General features: G+C 47.4%; 1 protein-coding gene across 1 annotated transcript in view; it reads left to right on the top strand.

The window, feature by feature from the left end:
* Nucleotides 1-2,078: 2,078 nt before the first annotated feature.
* Nucleotides 2,079-22,277, top strand: part of LOC138480617 (collagen alpha-1(XXI) chain-like) — a 703,399-nt gene continuing 683,200 nt past the window's right edge. The window contains exon 1 of the mRNA XM_069612315.1: nt 2,079-2,266. The gene's annotated coding sequence lies outside the window, so the exon portion shown is untranslated. The remainder of the gene's footprint in view (nt 2,267-22,277) is intronic.

The raw sequence follows: 22,277 nt of genomic DNA, 5'->3' as shown, positions 1-22,277 counted from the left end.
TGTGCCTCAGACATGGAGCTTGTGCGGTGAGTACTGACTATACCCACGGGCCAAAAGCCGCCATCAAGGTATAGCAGCATCCAAGCACCAAAGCACCCTCTCTGGCAATGCTCAGTCCAGGGCGGCAAACACCTGTGTGGCACCTCTAAGGCGGAGGGCTCGCTCCTTCATAGACTCATCAGGAGCGGAATAGCAGGATGGGTGGCGAACACAAAGGCCAGCCTGTAGGGCCTGTCAAAAAACGGCATAGGACGAAATGACTGAGTTAAAATTACCGACCCCACTAAAAGACCTAAAAAGCATACCACCAAAAGTTCTAACTACTAAAAGTTCGAACCTTTGGTGATGTGTATGTTTTAGTGGGGTTGGTAAAAAAATAAATAAAAAGGCTGCGGGGGATGCAGGGGTGTCCCCCGCAACATCCTGTTCACCATACTTTACAGTATAGTGAGTGGGAGTTGTGGGGGACACATAGTGAGCGGGATGTTGCGGGGGACACCCCCCGCAGCTGACCCGGGAAAAAAAATGTAACTTTTAAATGCAGACATTTCTGTCGCTGGAAATTTTGCCGCGAATAAATCACACAGATCCTGTCAAAACAGTGTGAGTGTAACCGGGCCAGAGTACACCTCTTAATATTGATAACCCCATAACGGTTAGGCTTAGAAACCCTATGTTTCTTTTATTGTCTGGCTAAATGTTAATGTGTGAGCTTAAATAAAGAGTGTTTTTCTTTTTAAATATGTATTCCTTACTGCAAACTACTGTGCTACACAATATCTTATCCGGCGTTACTCCTCCTGAAGGGCTGTGACTGGGATTATTCAGCATCTCTACTAGACATGGAGCAAACACGTTTTCCATGTTTGTTTATGTGATACAGGGACAGTATGTTTTTGTAACTCTGGGCTAGAAACAGTGCTCAAGTCGAGGGTACACGCAGGGGGACGGAGTACACCCACTTTATTCAGAGGGTGGACTCGTTCCCCCCAAGCTAAAATGAGAAACATTGAATATCCTCTTCGAATTTATGAATTAAAACTGACCTCAAGGATCAAACTGCAGTCGTCAGGTTTGTAGGCCAGAGACTTCACCACTGCACTATATAACCTGAGGAAAAATAGCAAACAACTAAAGGTGAAATGTCTCATTTCGGTACTCCAAGACCCAGGGAAAACATTTGTGTTTAAACTTTAAACTTGGAGTTTAAAACATGCACACCTTTTAAAGTTTTCAAAAACACTATTAGAAGAAAATATCCTCTCTTGGTTTTGTGTGTGTGTTTATTTTATGAAAGGAAAATGCCATTTGTCCTGGAAATTTGGGTGGTTATGCCAAGTCAATTTAATGAAATGTGCCTATTTCACCTTAATATGCTCATTTCTGGAGATGTCACATCCCATTGCGTTTGTTGATGAGTTCCCCCACTTTAATTTTTAGGACTTGTCCCCTGGCTAGAAAAGATCCTATGCAAAGCCACCTTTGGCAATACTGGGTATGCTACACTGGCTATTGGGTAAAGAGAAAACTTGAAAATGAGAAACCGGCTGGCTCCATCACTAAAGAGGTGTTTCAAACCATAAACTGCATTCATGTCAGTTCACCACTACTAACATGTGCTGAACTCACTCAATAATCCCTTTTCCTAAAACTTCCTTTGTTCAAGTTAAGGGAGTAGGCATGGAAACATTTCGCTGTTCACTTTCAATCTGCAATATATTAACAGTACGTCCCGATACGGTTCACAGTTTGAAAAATGACCGATGACAGGCGAAGCATGACACGTGCCTTTCCAAAATGCACTACACGTATTTCACCAATATACACTGCGTACATCGGAATGTCAAACAGATAGAATTTGAAATGTCATACTAATTGCACGGTTTCCACACATGGAGCAGACCGTCTGTGACTGCCACTTTTCCGCTCAATGTGTGCGGTCTCCAGTTTAGTTCACGTTGCCCTCTCCCCCTTTCATGCCTTGCGCAGTGGCAGTGGGTGAGCCGGGAGAGGCCGCGCCTGGCGTGACGGTACGTGCTCCGCGTGACGTCAGAAGGTGGGAAGCCCCAGGGCGCGCTTTTTATGTGAGCCCTGCCGGTATGGTGCTGCGTTCTGTCCCAGGCAGAGCCTCTGCTCGCAGTAACTTGAACGGGCGGGAGCAGCACCTGGACAGCGAGGGGCCTCCGCGGGTCCGGCAGCTGTGAGGGATCCCTGGCCAGCGCTCCATAAGCATCCTGTCAGGACAGCTTGGGCTTCCACTTGCAGGGTAAGTTGCTTTACGGTTTAGTACATTCTCTCTATACATGTTTTTGGTTTAAAATGCCATGCCACTTGTCAGATTGTATCTCAAGCGAGGAATGGATGCTTTTAAGAACACTCTCCGCCTTGACAAAAGAGCTTCGATATGCGGAGGCGCAATTGGCAGCCTGCATTTTCCATTACTTGAATACAATGTGAGTTAGATTGGATGTCAACGTCTTTAATAAAGATAGCAAATTGAATGGACCGCTGCCAAATAAAATATGTGTGGCTGCGATTGACAAAAACAGGCGAATGCAATCACTTGGTTGGGATGAGAAAGTCTCATTTTTCTAATGGTTTTTAGTTGCATTTTTAATAATAATAATAAGTTTGCATTTATATAGCGCTACGAACCCTCAGGTATCTGAGCACTGGTTATTATTACCCACGGTGTGTGGTGCTCATTTATCGACCTCAGAAGGATGAAAGGCTGAGTTTGGCGAACCTGTGTCAGCAGTCTCTGCACAGATGTCAAAGCGAGCGCTCTACTCGCTGTGCTATCGGACCAGCTTAATAGTATTAAAATGTACATCTCTGCCATTCCCTTTCAGGCGCAGGCATTAGCCAATGTGCGCGCATACTCCTGTCTATTCTTCCATTCGGAATTCTCATGGACATTCCTCTTCTGACACCCTCTTAAATATTGCATTTTATAAGTATAGGCCTGTTGATGGGGCAGGGAGCTTTTAGTTGTAGAGGTTGTCCATTCACAAATGTTTAACTGTTCACCCAATGTTATGGGCGAGTGACCCTGACAGGCTTTACAGGTGTGACGCAGGTGTGCAGAACCCCTCATAGAGCGACTGCACGATATAATCATGGCTAAGCAGCCTTCGGCATCGCCCCGGCGTGGCATAGGCACTGACTGTCCACTTGAAGATGGTGACTGAGATTTCCAAATTACCGCGGAGCAAAGCCTCTGGCACACCCCGTTGGGGGGCGTCCGCCGCCATTTTGCCTTCAGGGACAGGTGTCAGTTGGCCTCTCAGTGCAGGACACGATCAAATGCCCGCTGATGTGCTTGTCCGTTGTAATCCCCGCTGGTGGCCGTAGGACAGCTGCCAGATTCCTAAATGAGTGACAGCAAGACTGGGGCATGTGCACTGGGCGCTTAGGGTCGAAAAGAAACAGATGTTGGGTATGAGTGGGGGCAGTGCAACATCCCAGAACTCTCCGATTTAGAATTAGGTGTGTTCTCAATATTGCACGCAGACACAACTCTGCACAGAAGATGGGTGGGTGGGCGTGCACACTTGTCGCGTGCTGTATAACAGGACTCGAGGAGGGAGAGAAAGTATGAGCAATCGCAGCTGGATACATAAATGCACGGGAAACCGGTATGTCCTATATCACACAGTGGATCTGCGCCAAGATTTAGAACTTGGACTGGGGGGGGGGGGCGTGGATTCGCTGTTTTGATCATCTAAGCGTTATCAGAAAAGAAAAACCCCAGGCTGGGCTGTTCTCATCGTTTACAACCAAAGGCATTCAAGAACCAAATGCAACACGATCAGGGGCAGCAGGAGCCGCGGGGAAGCTGGAAAAGGGGGTCGGTCGACACGTGCAACGATCCAGATTGCTTTTTTTGAAACAACATGTAATTTTTAAAGAAAAAGTCACACAGGGCACCATTATCCATGGGAGGGGAAAACACATATGGCATCAAGGCTGAAGAGTGGGTTTTTTCTCACTCGAAAGTTATGGGTCCGATTCATGGAATTCTTTGCACGGTTCAAAGTGACTTTGCACTGCTAAAGAGTGGCTTTGCACTGCCGACACAAATCCTGCTTCATGGAACTGTGCAAAGTGTATTTTTTGCAGTGCAAAGTCAAGTTGTACTGCAAACATGACTTTGTACTGACTTGCCACTGACTCTGCACTGCAAAAATACACTCTGCACAGTTGCATGAATCAGGGTTTGTGTCGGCAGGGCCCTATATCTACTTTAATGCATTCCAGCCTGGGATACCTGTATGAAAGATTATACGCTATGCTTTGTTACTACACGCCGGTTGTGACATCACCATTCACCCGTAGCGAGAACATGACATCACCGCTGCACCTGTAATAACTGATTCAAGTTGATGTATGATGTCACAATGCCTCCTGCTTGAGCTAGCGCTGAGCAGAATTCCAGCTGTCACCCAAGCACTTACGTCAAGCCATGACTAGCCTTTCAAATTCCTTTCTTGCACAATAGCCTTCTGTGACAACTTACAGTCATTGATGGATAGGGCACGGTTTATGGTAGTATGTTTGTTTTGTGCACTGCTGGAGTATAACATGTCTTATAAACATAAAACGCGTTTCAATGCATTTTTCAAGACTTCTTACACTATTTCCCTACAAGACACTGAACGATGAATATCATATTGTTTTTTATCTGAACACATTCTATTCTTATTATGGGTATCAACATCAGAAATATCTTCCACACAGTATGAAGCAAAGGGCTAGGATTTAAACGGGAGGAAGGAGAGCTCAGGGGCAACGTGTTTGTCTTGGAAGCAAAACCAGCGCAGCACAGGTGCGAATCCCGATGCTGCGCTTATTATAAATGCGTTATAAATGAACAATTATATTATAAAGAATAAAATACACCCCACCATATGTGAAAAGGATATTGCGAGTCAGCTCAGAGTTCTGGGAGCTCATAAGCGAAGCTGCCATTTGGCTTTGCTCCAATTTGGTGACAGAACTCTTCTGCGATTTGCAGTATTCTTGTGACATCATGGCAGGGGATGCTTTACTGGCATAAAACCAAAATTCGACAACAATTACATTGCTTTTGATTTAAAAAATACTGTTATGCTTTCGGCAACGATCCAGTGTGAGGTTTTCCAGTGCAGGGTCACAGTGTGTTTGCACTTTGCAGCTCTTCCCAAGCATAGAGTTCTGGTAGAGATTAACCAATGGATGGGATTATCAGGATACAGTGCTTAAATCCCTAAGCGCCTGCCTCTACCTGTTGTCCATGCAAAGCAGATTAAGCGGAGCCCATTACCCTGGACAGAGGGCTGCGCCGTGCCACACACAATGAAGCGCTGCATTAGAGGGGCGGGAAAGCGCATCTGCGGGATGACGCAAAGGGCACCCATTTCCAAATGATTTGCCGTGATCAGTTAATGTTTAGCACTGCCAACCTACCAAGAGAGAGATGCAGAGAGAGAAAGAGAGAGAGAGAGAGAGATGCAGAGAGAGGAGAGTGTGTGTGTGTGTGTCTGTGTGAATGTATGCGTGAGAGAGAGTGTGTGTGTGAGAGAGAGATGCAGAAAGGGTTTCTGAGAGAGATGCAGAGAGAGTGTTTTTGTGTGTGTCTGTGTGTAAGTATGCATGAGAGAGACTGTGTGTGTGTGTGTGTGAGAGAGAGAGGTGCAGAGAGAGTGTGTCTGTGTGTGTGGGTATGTATGCATGAGAGAGAGAGTGTCTGTGTGGGTGTGTGTGTATGTATGCATGAGAGAGTGTGTGTGAGAGAGAGAGATGCAGAGAGAGTGTTTGTGTCTTTGTTTGTATTTATGCGTGAGAGGGAGAGAGTGTATGCATATGCATCTGAGAGAGAGAGAGAGAGAGAGCAGTGACACCTCTACCATAGTTGATGAGCAGCCATGGGATGGTGCTCAGAGGATCAGAGTTAGTGGAATGTGTTCTCTGACTGCATCCTCTATCACTCCTACTAATGCCATAGGCTTTTTCACTCACACCTCCCAAAAGGACCACCCACAACCTGCACACAGTATTTAGCCACCACATGGGTGGTCTTATAATTTGAGAACATTGTATTGGCCTCATATCAAAGGAAACCATTTGATGACCAGCACATCCTATCCTATATATAATAAAAGGCCAGATGTATGTTTGTCCGATGCAGGCACGCACAGTAAAGACTGTCTGCTTCGCCTGTTGTCACTGCTAGAGGGAGCTGTTGCCGTAGGAAATATATAGTGGTCCTACTGTGTGAATGAAAACCTACTGGCCCGCTTTGCGTGTTGTCACCACTAGAGGGAGCTAATGCCTTAGGTCATACAGTGTCCTATTGTGTTAACGAAAACCTACAAAATATTTGTTTTCTATGAACTAGAATTACAATCAATTACAATCAAATATACCACATAATGTGTTAACAGTCTGAAATGTCTTCCCTTACGCACTTTGACGTGTGTACATGGGCTTCTACACTAGTATTACATATTGCGTTACTGCCCAGATAGTGATTTCTTGAGCATGGGTTGAAACTCTTGGTAATGATCTCATGGCGTGTGCCAAATCAGTGAGGTGCTCCAGTGTCCCACTTACATACAGTATTGGCACCTGGACTGAAACGTTCTGATCCAGCCAGCCAATCAGGATCCTTGGATTCTGGACAGCATTCCACAGTGTTTGACATGACAAGGTTCCTGAAGGCTGGATGAACCACAGTCTAGATTAGATGCCCGCTCGTCCCTTTCCATGCCCCTACTTACTGCCGAATGGTATATGCTCTGCAACCATCTTCAAATGGGTTTGTATTTTGATTTGACCCTCAATTTTTAAACACAGTGGCCAGTGCAAATATTTCTAATGCCTGGGTCTGGGAAACATCAGAGTTATGGTCCCTGAGCCCTTTTATCCTCACGTGTCTTGTGCATTGTCTGATAAATCAGGAATCAGGGCATATGACTCCAAGCGTTACCAGCAAGCAAGTGCTCTTTCTCTCAGCTTTAAATGCTGATCCTCTGCTCACCACCCCAACTTCCTTTTCCTTTGACGTCCTCCAACCATCCCCCGAGGCAAGCAACCTTTGGGTTCTCTTTGACAGCAATATAAAGCTCCATCACTTCATCCCCTCTACAGACACTGTGGCCAGGGTCACTCTTCTCAACATCTGTAGGCGAAAGCCAGCACTCGTGTCGAAGGCACCGAGGAGCCTGTCGTGAGCTGTCTGAGCCGGGGCCAGATATGCTGTCCAGTGCCCTGTGGACCATCTCGGATGTGTATCGAGTTAACAGTGTCTTAACACGTGAGTCGTTGTATCTAGCCTAACGTGCATGCATCAGAGTCCACCTCCAGCCTATTGTACCCTTTACATGAGCTGTGTATCTAGCTTAATCTGCCCCACGTGAGTCTCGTACCTAGACCACTGCGCACTCATTTTAGCTATGCATCCAGTACATTGTACCCTAACATCTGAGCTACGCCTATAGCCAATTATGCTTTAACATTTGAAATACGCATTTAGCCTGTTGCTCTCTAATATTTGATTTCTGTTTACAACCTACTGTGCCGAATATCAGTGACATGTATACTCAATATATGTGACCTACACCTCATATCTATTTCTAGCCGAGCCACAACCTGCGCTATAGCATATGATTCAGACATTTAGCATGTACTTTTCCACTGCGCCTCAGTTTGGAATGTGCCTATTTGCTAGCCACTGTGCCTTAGTCTGTTGACCACTGTGCCTCACCTTTGAATGTGCCTATTTGCTAGCCACCGTGCCTTAGTCTGTTGACCACTGTGAATGTGCCTATCTGCTAGCCTCTGTGCCTGGTCTATTGACCACTGTGCCTGCCCATTGTACCTATTATGATCTTGACTACTTGCCTTCCTGCCTATCCCGACCCAGTCGGCTCCCGCTTCACCTCAAACTACTCTATTACCATCTAGCCAACCTCACCCAACTACATCCTGGTCTTACTCTGACCACCCATGGCAAACCTCTACTTAGCCACGCTCACATTAACGGCTACACTCGCCCTGCTCCACCACAACAACACCACCCGCCACAAACCCCGTCCGCAATCACTCCCGACCCAACATCCCTCATACACCTCGACTATGTTTTTTTTGGAGGCCCAACATATTGACCAGCCTGACGCCCTCACTCCCATAGAATGGATCCGCCGATTTGCTGCTCCGCCCCCTCCTTGGAACCCATGCACATTGAAAGACAGAAACCTGAGACTCGGCTCTAGGTTCATAACCCCCAAGACACTCGCCAAAAGACACTCCTCTCATCCCACACACATTCAAGCGAACACCGCTCAAATTTTGAACATCACCCAAACAGCCCCCTTGAGCACTTCTGAACAGCCACTAATCAAGGGCGCCCTCGTCAATGCCCGCTCCCTGGTCGCCCATGCGCTAGATATCGCAGACTTCATCTCTGTCAACAACCTACACTTCCTGGCTATCACGGAAACCTGGCTGCATCAAGCAGCAGGCCCAGCCCTATCCCTCGCCATCCCAGAAGGTTATTCAATACTAAGGAAAGACCGGGACATAGGTAAAGGAGGAGGAGTAGCCTTCATCGCTAAAACATCCCTTGGACTTAGATTAACCCCTCCGCCCAGCTTCCGATCTGCAGAACTTCTGTCAGCCAAGCTCCAACTCACTGCTACACAAACCATACTATTACACCTCCTTTACAGACCCCCAGGCCCCATCACCACATTTGAGGAAGAGATATTTGACCTCTTGACCACCAACACCAAAACAGGATCTCAACTTATCCTACTTGGTGAACTCAACCTCGGTCTCGGCGACCCAAACGATACCAATGCGCTCTCCCTGGAAAGCACCATCTCCCAACTAGGGTTCAAGCTCAGAATCACAGACCCCACCCACAACAAAGGCAGGACCTTGGACTGGCTAGCGGATCTCAACTGCTCTACGGCCATCACAAAAAACGAGCAAACTGCATGGTCTGACCACCACGCCATCTCCTTCTCCATCCAAGGGAAATCACAACCAAACACACCAACCCCTACCATCCCCCAAACCCTCACCAGAAATAATCGCAACATTACCTTACAAAACCTCCGCCCACTTATAGACAATATCTGTACCCCTACAAACTACGCCAACCTAGATGCGTAGAAACTTGCTGACCTCTACAACAAAACGATAGAATCAGCAGTAGACACCATCGCTCCACTCAAACCCACCAAAGCCAAACCGGCAGCCCACATGAACAAATGGTTCACACCAGAGCTAAAAATCCTCCGAAAATCCAAACGAGCCGCAGAAGCCACCTGGAGAAAAATGCCCAACCGCTCCAACAAAACTCAACTCTCGATAGCAGCCACCACCTACAAAACTGCTATCCTCAAGGCCAAAAAAGAGACATATGATAACAGAATTGAGAGCGCCAAATCCAAAACAAAAGAGCTTTTCAATATCCTCAGGGAACTCGAATCCCCCCCTACACTGGCTGAAACCTGCGTGAAAGATGCAGATTGGTGTGAGAGGATTCAAAAAGCCCTAGCAGACAAAATCACCATGTTACAATCCAAAATCGAACAGAAAAAGCTCAGCCTAGCGAAAAAAAACAAACCATCCACCGTCAACCACCCCCAAAACACCCACTTGCCCCCCCTTCTCCTACTCACCAGTTTCCACTAAAGAAGTAGAAAGCATCATTAAGGGCCTCAAGCCCTCTAGATGCCAAGGGGACTCATGCCCAGCTCCCATCATCCAAGAAGGCGCCAACATTCTGGCCCCCTTCATAACAGCCCTCATCAAATCATCCTTCAAATCAAGCTCAGAGCCTAGTAGCCTCAAGGAGGCCTGGGTCATGCCACTTCTAAAAAGACCTAATCTAGACCCCAATAACCCAACTAATTACAGGCCAATCACCACCGTTCCCTACATCCTAAAGATCTTAGACAGAGTGGCCTACCTGCAAATACAGAAGCACCTGGAAGATAACAACCTCCTGGGTCTCAGACAATCCGGCTTCAGGCCAAGGCATGGAACAGAGTCAGCCCTACTGGACCTAAAAATCCAGATGAACGAGGCAAAGGACAAGGGTAATCTAGCCATTCTCCTACTGCTAGATCTATCAGCTGCCTTCGACCTCGTCGACCATCAGATCCTCACGGAACATCTGATGACCTCAGCGGCCTTCTCTAACCAGGCGACTGCCTGGATCCAGTCCTTCCTAGCCAACCGAACCACCCGGGTCTTCTCCCCGGGGGCATCAGCTCTCCCTGTCCCCATCACCTGCGGCGTTCCTCAAGGCTCGTGCGTCTCGCCGACCCTATACAATATCTTCACTAAGCTATTGTTTGACCGCCTAGATAACCTGGCTGTCACATCCACAAACTATGCTGACGATACCCAGGTTCTCATCACCCTATCAGGATGCTACAATGAGGACTCCACCAGAATCAACAACCTTTATTTGGAGATACAAGCATGGATGGCAGAGCACGGTCTATGCCTCAACGACGAGAAAACTGAGCTCCTTCTTGTCGGCTCCCAACCACGGCTAAACAAACTAGACCCCTGTTACGCGTCCATCAACATAGACGGTAACCTAATCACAGTAGCCAAAGAAATTAAAACCCTTGGGGTTTATCTAGACTCTACTCTCTCGCTCAAAAGACAGGTGAACGCCACAGCCTCATCCACAGCTTACACCAATAAGCTCATCAACGCCTGCAAACCTTTCCTATCACCTTCCAGCTGCATTACACTAGCCAGAGCATTAGTGCTCTCAAAAATTGACTACTGCAATACCCTCTTTCTCGGCTCATCAGAACGCAACCTGAACAAACTACAGGTGCTTCAAAATAATGCCATCAGAGCCGCCCTCAGTATCCCACGAAACGCCCACATCTCCAGCATCAGACAAGATGCTCACTGGCTCCCGGTACGAGACAGAATCACTCTCAGATCCCTCGTCATCGTCCATAAATGCCGCTCCAATGACGCACCCAAATACCTGGCAGACAAGTTCCACAATCACACCTCAACTAGACCAACTAGAACGCCATACTCACATTGCCTTTCCGTTCCCAAATTCTCCCTAAAAAAAGCAGGTGGCGCCAGCTTCCCGGTCCTAGCTGCCAAACTATGGAACGCTATGCCACCAAACCTTAGAGCAGAACCCTCATTTTGGACTTTTACAGCCAAAACAAAAACATGGCTTTCCAACAAAAACGCTGCTTAATGTACTTCCTCTCTGCATGTCTCTGTTTACCACCTTGTAACCCGGTCTGCTACACCTATTGTTGTTTTATCACAGTCTGTATTGTATATTTTTGCCATGTTGTAACTGTCTCTAAGTCTCCGGCGCCCAGTTACCCCAGGGTTCGGCGCGCGGTACATATAAATAAACTAAACTAAACTAAACTGTACGAGCCACCACTTTCTCACCTGACATTTTACCGAAACATTCATCTGCTTCCTGGTTCTTAGTCCCCTAGATTATTGCTTGAGCCTCCACCTAGGCCCCCCTTTACTCTTTTGCTCCCCTTGACAATATCCACGAATTCAATACCAGACCCCTTACCGCCTCCTCTTATCCCTTCCCACATCTTCCCACGACCTTCATGCTAGCTGGCTATCCAAGCAGGTATATGAGGTTTGGTTGAATATTATTTGTTGAATAACATTTTGCTGATTTTTTCGGCCGGTATTTAGCTGTTTTTGCCATTTTGTTAACTGCAAAAAATAGAGGGATTCCACCCGCAGGTCCCCCAACCTCTCTTTCTATATACAAAACCCATCATCTATCTGTAATTCAGCAAAAGTGGTGAATATGACATGATATGATAGGCTATTCATAACGCGCTTAATACCCAGAGATTTCTAAGCGCGGACCCGGGGATCGCACCTGTGTTGCTTTGTGTCATCTTGCTTCCAAGACGAGCATGTTGCCCCTAAGCTTTCCTCCCGAGACAATCATCCAGGTACAACTGATCTCCCCACAAATTCGTACTTCTTTTTTTCAAATACATTCAAAGGCTTGCCCCCCTACCCGACTGCCTCCATCTCTCGCTACTCTCCTCCTCACACCTTTCTATCTAGCAGCCTCCCCAATCCATCTGCCCCTCACCCACACTTTATGTACCCTCTCGCCTCAGTTCCCTCTCCCCGATTGTGCTCCTCCACTGGAGCTCCCTTCTCTCGACATCAAAAACACCACCCACATGTAGTTATTCAAATCAGCCATCAGTCTTCACCGCCGACATCTTGACGGAGCAACCATCAGCTGTCCCAAAGTGACCCACTTTTATCCGCCCTTCATGCAGCTCATGTGACTACCATCCATTCATCGAAAATCCCCCTTGAGTCACCTGCCTGAAGGGCTGCCTGACCTACCATTTATTGCTCTGTAAATGCTTCTGCTTGAAACACCATGTCCTTAATAACTGCAAGTACGGAATGCTTAAGTGCCACCAGTCCTCTGTTATACTAGACATCCATGCATCAAGGATTTGTTGGGAAAGGGCTCTATGCAACTCTGTGTGCCACCCTTAATGCATCACATGTAAGCATGTAAGCTCAAAAAGTAACATGAGAGCTAAGTCAGTGATGACCAGTGGAGCTCAACTTTGCCATTGTATCCAGACGCACCCTATAGAGCTTACCTGGAGGGGCCACACACTAGCAGTGGAGTAACTTTGCTGAAAATGTTGGGGGGGACATGACATCTGAATAAAAGGTGCCCCAGCCAAATGAATGGGGACAAAATGGTGTGTCATGAAAGTTGGGAGGGACAAACACCCCTGTTCCCCCCTAAAATTACGCCCATGCACACTAGTGGTAATCCCAGCAGTCAGAGACCTTTCCCGTGCCTCCACCTGGGACAAGGGGTCAGGGCCAATGATATGTATTGAGCTGCGGGCAGAGGGCACGCGCCCCTTTTCTTCCCTTGGAATTCACCAGCTGATGACTACCATAACACAAAGGTTTAGGCGGAACATTCCCAGGGGGCAGCAATAGGGCTATTGTAGAGGGCCCCAGGAGGAACACAACCGCTCACAATGGGGACATTTTTAACTCACTCATCAATTGTGGTGTGGGGCTGGCCCACCAACCACGCCAGTGTCGGCAAACGTCAGACGGTGAAAACAACCAGAAGTTATACCTGACTTGGAAGTATTTAAATATGCTTCGGAAGTGAATGGCACCCGCTAACTCGGAAGTAATCAAGCTTTGATTTTAGGAGTAGGGGGCATTTCAACGGAAGCAATTTGATTGGTGGCATGACTAGCTTATAGGAAATGTTCTGGCTAATTTGGAATCCCACTGTAAGCTAACTCGTCCGTTTGCATCTGTTGCCTATTCAATTTCCAAATAAGGAATTCCACTTTTTCAAAGTGACATGAACAAATAAGCAATCCTTATCCTGTGCTGAGCTTGTCAACTATTATGTATACACATGATTATAAAACTTGGGAGAAAGAAAGCCAGTTTTGTGCCTATCTCTGCTATTGCTGGCACTTTGTGATGGCCCCTTCTTTCTGTAACTTGGTGACAAGTTAATGATTCATACCAAAACATTCGGTTTCTTGACCAGGTGAATGCGTTCTGCTAAACTGGATTACGATTCCTTTAAAGGTCCCAGCGCAGCAAACTGAACAGGGTTTCCAATCAAGCGACTCTGCACAACTTGCTCTGACATTGTGCAGGAATGGAAACAAAATCTCAAAATAATTGTCGAGGGCAAGCAGTTGAACTTGCCTTGGGTTTCCTGTGTGTATTTTGTCAGCAATGGGGTTTCATGGTCTTGGAAATGTAGTTTCAAGTTACATGTAGTGGACACGTGCAGCAGTACGATTTTACAGCTCGCATACAATGTTTGGAAAATGTGCTGGACGTTGTTTATGGCTTTTTTTTTCTGGCAAAACGCAGCCTGCAGCACCCACATTCTGAGAAAAAAAGAACAGACCACAATGAATATATTAAAGACCGGGCTATAGTGCAAATAGTGTGCTGCATCAAATTACCCAGAGTAAGATGCAAAGACATAGGTGAGTGAATTGGTGGCATGGCACACGAGTGATGCCACACGCTAGAGCAGTAGCATCATTTCAGTACATTGATGTACGGACATGCATGGTCCTATTGGCATGGTGTAGAGTAGACAAGGTCAGGACAGGCATGGCATTTTTTCAAATGCTGAAAAAAAACAGCAGTATATTTAAAATGATTACCCAGGCCGGGGGACACAGCCAATCAGGCTGCTTGGATCACGGGCTCAATCTACCGATCCAAGCCTGCCTTCCAACCAACCTGATGGCTGATTCCCATGCCCCACCATCTTCCCCCCACACTCCCATGCCCCCCCTTCTTATTTTCAATCCCACCCAACCTACACCTGATTAATGCGGCGGTGGCAGCGCCCACCGCTGCTGCTTCTGCTTCGTTGTCCATGCTGGAACAAAACACTTTGCTCTTAGCACCCTGGGTTTCCGGATTGGAAACTCTGGATTCTGATAGCCATAACCACCCGTTCCATGGGCTGGAACAGGTGGTAATGGCATGGGCACCCCTATTAACTTGGGCTCCAGGACGTTACCACCAGTTCCAACCTGTGGAACGGGTTGTTATGGCTAGATTAAATCAGAGTCACTCGAGTGGGCATGGGAGGCATATGGGACAGCAACAAGAGGTGCAGAGAAAAGGCTAAGTCACCCCTCTCACATTGAATGTCAGATCCGCGTGAGTAAGTTGGGGAGCTGCTGTAAGAGTCTTGTAGCCATCAATTCTCAAAGGCTCTCCCTTAGCGCTGTATTCATTATCTAAGTAAGAGCTTTGCCTCAGGTGAATGCTGTGGGCACTTTGAAAAAAGTGGCCTGATATGAGGCAGTGGAGCAAGTACTGCATGTCAGCCAGCAGGGAGCAAGTACTGCATGTCAGCCAGCAGGGAGCAAGTACTGCATGTCAGCCAGCAGGGAGCAAGTACTGCATGTCAGCCAGCAGGGGCCACACTGAAAAAGGGTTCTCAAGCCAGGACTCGTCACCCGGGAACAACATGGATGGCAGATTTTTTCATCCCAGTCGAGGAAGAGGGCACTAGTGCGAAACACACCAGGGCTATTAATGGTAAGTGAGCAAGCTCAGCCTATCTTGTGTTACCTTACTGGGATTTGTACCATGCACCATTGCCATTGCCAATCACTGTGGCGGATCTGAAAGAGAGAAGGTGAGAATTTAGGTAAGTGGGAGAAGATGGAGGGGGCAAGATAGCTTTGCTGTTGTGTTGATGTGTGCAGTTCAGAAGTACCCGGTACTGTATGTGGGGTTTTTCTTACATGGTCTAGGTGGAGGACATAGATGCCATTGTGTCCAGAAAGGAACCTCATCTGTCCATAGTGCTAGGATGTATGATAGGCAGAATGCTTTTGGAAGTGTGAGTGAGAGTGAACTATTTGATGAAGAAGCAACATAAAGGGACATTGACCAGGGAGGTAGAGAAAGGGAAGCCATGAATACACTAAACAGGGTGGGCCTTGTTCCATTACAGAATATAATACACATTTAAATTCAGTGCACACATTTGTGGGGTGCCCTCAGGTGGCATAGACTATGGTCAATTTGAGGAGTCGAGAGGTGGCATGAGAAGCGCCCCTTCTGTGATTAATGTGTGAATTCTGGGCCGTGTTTTAAACAGTGGGAATGAAGGGCTACTTTTAAAGATGTGAGGTGGGGGCATTCCAGTGGAATGGGGAAAGGAGAGAGAAGAAGTGGAAATGGGACGTGGTATGTGGATTTGGGAAACAGAGTGGTTGAGGAATGGGAAGGAGTGCAGATTTCGAGGGGTGAACTAAAGAAGAATGCACTTAGCTAGCTAAGCAGGGAGAGGGGTGTTGATGTGTGCAGTTCAGAAGTACCCGGTACTGTATGTGGGGTTTTTCTTACATGGTCTAGGTGGAGGACATAGATGCCATTTGTGTCCAGAAAGGAACCTCATCTTTCCATAGTGCTAGGATGTATGATAGGCAGAATGCTTTTGGAAGTGTGAGTGAGAGTGAACTATTTGATGAAGAAGCAACATAAAGGGACATTGACCAGGGAGGTAGATAAAGGGAAGCCATGAATACACTAAACAGGGTGGGCCTTGTTCCATTACAGAATATAATACAAATTTAAATTCAGTGCACACATTTGTGGGGTGCCCTCAGGTGGCATAGACTATGGTCAATTTGAGGAGTCGAGAGGTGGCATGAGAAGCGCCCCTTCTGTGATTAATGTGTGAATTCTGGGCCGTGTTTTAAACAGTGGGAATGAAGGGCTACTTTTAAAGATGTGAGGTGGGGGCATTCCAGTGGAATGGGGAAAGGAGAGAGAAGAAGTGGAAATGGGACGTGGTATGTGGATTTGGGAAACAGAGTGGTTGAGGAATGGGAAGGAGTGCAGATTTCGAGGGGTGAACTAAAGAAGAATGCACTTAGCTAGCTAAGCAGGGAGAGGGGTGATGCAAGACCATAGATAGATTTGTAGATGAGGAGTAGGAATTTAAAGAGAGTGATTGTGTATGGAGAGCCATGCAGCATGGTGTTGGTGTGAAGAGTTAGGGGAGGATCTTACACTCAAATCTGCCAAGGAAAAGGGTAGAGATTAGACTTCTTTGTGAGTGGGGAATCAGGTGAGCGCAGATTTTCTTTATTGCAGTGGCCCCCGCATAGGGGTACCCGCATCCCTCTATATATGCAGTGGACATCAACAGTCCAGTCTATAAACTATCCCAAGCACTCCAAGCCTTACGATTTCCTTCCATTACTCGAACTCGGTAATAGGATATCTTATCCTCCGGACTCACCTCTCTTAGTACACATAGAAGATTGGATTTAGCCTGTCTAATACGCCTTCTTATGAGTTTTGCCAGCGAATGAAAATAAAGATAAGTGGGGCGCCCCGATATTGCACCTAGAAGATAGTTAGACAACCAGTGTATCACACCTAGAAGATGCAATATGATAGCTTGTACATGACACTATTATGGCTATCCGGCTAGTGGGCCTAGAGGACTCCCTCACACGGAGGACGGCACCAACAACAAAGCTCCATCCAGGCCTCAATGTATGTATAAACGCACCACTTTGGTGGACATTGGCTGCGGGCATGGCTACCCAGAGTCTTGCATCAGAATGCAGAGACGTTCTACGACAAATTCGTGTCTAGCTCGGCACATAACGTTTCGCCTATTTACACCACACTAAGCCTTAACACCTCTGGCATTAAAATACAGTGATGACCTATGACAAAATTAGCTCCAACTGGGCACATAACGAGTCTCCTGCACTCACACACTCTCCTGACCTCCCTCAGCACCCGTCCACATGCCTGATCTCTGGGGTTGCTTACAGGAGCCCGGCCAGCCCACCTAATTCCTTTTCTTGGCCATAATGCACACACACATTCTAAACCTCAATGAGAATTCCCCATACTCTGGGCTGCGGTCCACAAGGGCGTTCCCACCACAAGCACGATGACACCACAGTAATGGTAAAAGGTGCTATATGAATGACGACTACAATACAATAGTGCAGAGGCTAATACCTTGCCACAGCAGCTGTACTCATGATGAACTGGGATCTCTTGGGTCCCTGCCCCATCTACCGCCCCCAGGATCACCATCACACTGTAGGTGGTGACACTTGACCTCTGTGACCTGCCTATGCAGCATCTCCAATGAAAGGCAGGGAGAACACCCGAGGGTAACTCAGAGAGGGCACCTCAGATTGAAGATTGAAAACACTTCAATGCATCAATAACCCTTGCATAGCCCGGGTCTCCAGGCTATGCAAGGTCCTTAGGTAGGTGATGGATGTAAAGGCCCTCTTCACTCAGGTGATAGTCTTGTAGCATTGGCACACAATTTTCACCACATCCGCGTCTCACGTGTGCCACCTGCAGGTCTTTCCTCATCTGCCGCAGTCCTCGCAGCTATGCCAGCCCAAGACACACCAGGATGCACATTGAAAAGCACCAATTGACATGACTTTATCCAGAGTGGAGTTATAATTATAATTGTTGTTTTATAACGCGCTTAATACCAACAAGGAGTTTCTAAGCGCGAGTTGAGAAAATAATACAGCATGCAAAGGTGGCCAGTTCAGGAAACCCATTTGGAGGTGAACATGCATTATGCACTCTACTGAAGGGCACTGTACCCATCGTTGGGAATACATCTCCATTTCAGTGTGTATTTTCCTTGATTCATCTGCAGTACAGATGCACACAGATTGTTATGCAAGGCTGTTTTACTCCGATCCGCATGATGTTGCGGGAACTTTTCATTGATATGCCTCAACAGGCCTGGTGTTCTGTTTTTATCCATTGTGTCTCCCATGTATATGAGGTTCCTCAAAATGTACATCTCGGGCAGTATTTGCCATGTTAACATCCTTTGCAAGGGTTTGCTTGTAAGGCACTCATGCGCCCAGGTTTAAGCAGACAGTATACATGTGACTTGAGCATCACAGATGTGCTCTCAAAGCCATCACCTGTCATGGTGTGTGATTTACTTTTTCTGCAGCAGCTCCCTGCTCTACTTGAGCAGTTCTGCATTAATATTACTCCTTGCCTCCTTATGCAGTAGTAATGCTGCCTTGTTGGCTAGGGTTCGTATGGCATTACGGCGTCCATGTGCCAGGCAATGTAGGCAATGCTCCTCACCAGAGAGCCCCTAATGATGGATTCCTCATATCCTCACCCCTGAATACACTTCATAAAGCCAGGGGTGATGCTGTCAGCGTCACTGGTAATGTTCGGCGCAGTACATACATATGGTGTGTTGCACATTGGAGTGCCTTCCCTTTTGCAATAGAATGTTGGCCAAGTGCCTGCTGACATAGACAGGTTTCTTTACTATTTGGAGGCCTTTTGGCACTGTGCGCTTGTTGATGTACTCTAGTGTCAACATGGCTTCCAGTAGGTAATTAGAAACATTTTCACGTGCAATCAGTTATGGATGCATTTGTTTGGCAGCCTGTGCATTGTGGATATTAATTTTATATAGGGTGGCATCAACCATGTATATATGTATGGAAGGAAGATTTTGTTCAACCCCAGCACCCTTATTTGCAACCCCCCTGGGTGCGCCCGCATGTACAGCGCTCCATTGCTTCATAGTTAGATGTGTACTTTATAATCCCCTGCCTGTATGCCTGACAATTAGTTTGGGGCCCCTCTTCTTTCACTAGTGTATAGCAATCGGTGACTAGACACATTACGATCCCACCAATTTGTATTTGTTTAGCAAGGTGCATTTTTCCCAGAAATGGCGCCCAGAGGAACACATAAACAATGGTGCATTGCAATGAAATAAGCACTTTAATTTAACCTATGGTAGGGGGCTGGATAGAAGAGTGGAAAAAAGTGCTATAAAGCAATACTAACAAGACAAATTATTCTGTGGTGGGTCATATCCCCCAGTCTTCTCCTTTGGATAAGACTTTAATGGTCGATTGTGGCACTGGAGTGGGAAAAGGCGCTTGAAGAAGAGTTGTGTGTCATCCGCATCACACTGGAGAAAAGAGGAGAGAAGGCGGAGATCATGTGAGTGAGAGATGCAAGGTAGATGTTGAAAGCCAGGGAAAGAGTATAGAGCCCGGGCTAGACCACACACCACAAGTGGTGGGGCAGGATAAGAACCCAGGTGCACCTGGTCTGAGATAGCAAGGGTATCTTGGAGCCATTTTCTGAAGATAGAATGGTTGACCGTGTCAAAGGCAGAAGAGAGGTCAAGGAGAATGAGAACAGCAGGAGAGTTGGAATCGAGATTTGCGAGCAGTTTTTCACAGGTGTTCAGGAGAGTAGTTCCCATGCCTCTGGATGCTCGAAATCTAGATTGATGGTCCTGAAGACAACCGTTGAGTTCAGTGTGATGAGTCAGTTGGGAGAAGACCAACTTCTCCAGGAGTTTCCCAAGAAAAGCGGTAGTAGAGATTGGGCAGTAGTTGGCTGGACAGGAGGGGTCGGCTGAAAACCTTTTTGGGAGGGGGTGCACAAGGGAGTGCTTGAGAGAAGGAGGGAAAGAGTCAGAGGCTAAGGAGTGGTTACAGAAGTCAGCTAGAGCCGGAGTGAGAGAGGAAATGTTGTCCTTAGTGGTTCTGGAAGAACAGGGAGGCACCTGTTTGGATGAGACCTTCATAGAGCGGACTACTCTAGAGACCCCATGTGTTGTGATAGGTGAAAAAAAAGAGAGAGTGGGTGGGGTTGGAACAGAAGCCAAGGACGGTAAGGGGGCAGGGAGAGGAGTAGAGGATGGGGAGAGGAGACAGACAGGTAAAAATGGCCTGAGTTTTAGAGGTGAAATGAGTGCCCAATGTAGTGCAGAGGGCCTGAAAAGGAAGAGGCGGGGTAGAGACTGCAGATGAGTTGGCTAGATCCTTGCAGATTTTGAAAAATTCAGCTGTGTTGTTAGTGCCTCCAGAGATGCGAGCCTGGATGTGGGCCCTCTTCTTGGAGCAGAGAGAGGATATTGCCTTTGGAGTAGGCAACACGCCAGTTTGTCAGAGGAAGAGCCTGAGGTCTGCCATTTACTTTCAGCGACTCTGCACTTGCGTTTCACAGAGGCTAGATGGGAGTGAAACCAGCTGTAATGGTTGGAGGCAGGTTTCCGGCGGATCCTCATGACAGGGCAAGAATGTCAGAGATAGCAAGGTGAAGATTGGCAAGGTCAGAGTCAGTGGGAGAGCCAAAAGCGGGTATATGAGGGGAGATGAAGGTGGAGGCAAAGGCCGCGACTGACACTTGTTCCATTGGCCCAGATGACCGCAAAGAAGCCTGGCAGTGCTGGGGGTGACTCAGTCAGAGAAGACCGAGATAATGCCAGAGCACAACAAGGGTGGGTGTTTAACAAGGTTTATGGTCCCATAGCCCCAGTTACTGCCAGAAGGCATGGTCTATAAAATTATTCTAATCCATTGTTGGCAGGGGAGGTTTAAGAAGAAAATAAATCTGCCTGGAGTGGTTGCTGGGAACTATCTGGTTCCCAGCAACCACTTACAGTGTCATGAGGAGAGAGTGGCAGGGCTTAGATTAATTCCAGTAGTGAAGGAGCCGGACCACATTTGACAGGTGCGGCCTGGCGAATAAGGAGGAGGGGGTTAGGCACATAGGATTCACTGGGCTCTGGCCTCGTCTACCAGGGGTAGCCCAGGCAGACTTAATGGTGCGGGCAGGAGGCAGGATTCTCAGCAAAGCGTGACTGTGCTGAGAGCCCTGCTAGCAGCATGGCTGTCAGCGCAGCACTCCGTGTCATCACGAGAGTGCCGCACTGACAGCCCGGCTGGAGGCAGGGACTGGGGCAGTCACCGGGCTCCCCCTATCTTTGCAAAAACATAGAGGTGATGGCTGAAAGGTTTAGAATGAATCCTAACCTCTGACATTGCTCTGGGCAATCCTCCAGACCATCGTTCTTCACCCACCAAGCCATTAAAGAAGGGGGAAGACCATATGGAAATCAGGCTTGGTCCCACCCCAAAAGAGCCAGTCCAGCTCAAACTGCTAGGTCATATCCCTTCTGCATGAGACCACAAGCATCCCCAGACATGTTTCAGCCTTGTTGGGCCTCATCAGTGAGGAGTAGCTTGGGTATCTAGGCCCAGCAGGCACGGGACCCACATCCGGGCATACTTGTCCCACTCGGGGTGACAGGAAAAACAAAGAGGTGATGGCTGGAAGGTTTAGAAAGCATCTTAACCACTGCCATTGCTCTCGGCGACCCACCAGACCATCGTTCTTCGCCTGCCAAGCCATTACAGAAGGGGAAAGACTATTTGTAAATCAGGCTTGGTCCCACCCCAAAAGGGACAGTGCAGCACGAACTGCTAGGTAACATCCCTTCTGAAAGAGATCGCAAGCATTCCCAAACATGTTTCAGCCCTTCTGGGGAGGGACCAAGCCTAATTTGCACATGGTCTTTCCCCTTCTGTAATGGCTTGGCAGGAGAAGAACGATGGTCTGGAGGGTTGCCCAGAGCAATGTCAGAGGTTACGATTCATTCTAAACCTTCCAGCTATCACCTCTTTGTTTTTGCTTTGTCCCCCTATCATTGGCCAATTTTTAGGTCTTTTATTGTTTTTGTAAGCCATATCGGCTTGTACAGCTCGCAAATTGGCCAATGGGGGAGTGCCACCTCACTCCCCTTTTCATAACAGGTCTTATTACTAACCAGGTAAATCAATAGTGTTCAGTTTGTCGACCTCTAAAGAATAGATGCCCCTGGCTATGATTTGAACCTGTGACTTGGA

Source organism: Ambystoma mexicanum, chromosome 5p (genome assembly GCF_040938575.1).
Source record: "Ambystoma mexicanum isolate Mex_15411 chromosome 5p, UKY_AmexF1_1, whole genome shotgun sequence".
Taxonomy (NCBI): domain Eukaryota; kingdom Metazoa; phylum Chordata; class Amphibia; order Caudata; family Ambystomatidae; genus Ambystoma; species Ambystoma mexicanum.
Note: the sequence above shows the minus strand (reverse complement) of the source record. Positions and strands in the feature narration are given on the sequence as shown.